A 747-nucleotide genomic window follows, 5' to 3' on the forward strand; every position below is an offset into this window, starting at 1 on the left:
CACCTCTTCCATTGAAGGGTTCTCAGGATCATAAGCTTCTTCCTCAGATGAAGCCTCCTTAGTACTGTTTGGTGCATTTTGCATTCCAGACAGACTTTGAGAAATCAAATTGACTTGTTGAGTCAATATTTTGTTCTGAGCCAATATGGCATTCAGAGTGTCAATCTCAAGAACTCCTTTCTTCTGACTAGTCCCATTATTCACAGGATTCCTTTCAGAAGTGTACATGAATTGGTTATTTGCAACCATTTCAATTAGCTCTTGAGCTTCTGCAGGCGTCTTCTTCAGATGAAGAGATCCTCCAGCAGAGCTATCCAAGGACATCTTGGATAGTTCAGAGAGACCATCATAGAAAATACCTATGATGCTCCATTCAGAAAGCATGTCTGAAGGACATCTTCTGATTAATTTTTTGTATCTTTCCCAAGCTTCATAGAGGGATTCTCCATCCTTCTGTCTGAAGGTTTGGACTTCCACTCTAAGCTTACTCCATCTTTGTGGTGGAAAGAACTTTGCCAAGAAGGCATTGACTAGCTTTTCCCAAGAGTCCAGGCTTTCTTTAGGTTGAGAGTCCAACCATATTCTAGCTCTGTCTCTTACAGCAAAAGGGAATAGCATCAGTCTATAGACCTCAGAGTCAACCCCATTAGTCTTGACTGTGTCACAGATTTGCAAGAATTCAGCTAAGAACTGATGAGGATCTTCCATTGGAAGTCCATGGAACTTGCAATTCTATTGCATTAGAGA

General features: G+C 41.1%; 1 non-coding gene across 1 annotated transcript; it reads left to right on the plus strand.

Moving 5' to 3' along the window:
• Positions 1–378: 378 nt before the first annotated feature.
• LOC130948311 (small nucleolar RNA R71) lies at positions 379–486 on the plus strand. Its single transcript, XR_009073006.1, has one exon. It is a non-coding gene; the product is annotated as a small nucleolar RNA R71 (small nucleolar RNA).
• The last annotated feature ends 261 nt before the right edge of the window (positions 487–747 follow it).

This window comes from Arachis stenosperma, chromosome 1, assembly GCF_014773155.1.
Source record: "Arachis stenosperma cultivar V10309 chromosome 1, arast.V10309.gnm1.PFL2, whole genome shotgun sequence".
Lineage (NCBI taxonomy): Eukaryota > Viridiplantae > Streptophyta > Magnoliopsida > Fabales > Fabaceae > Arachis > Arachis stenosperma.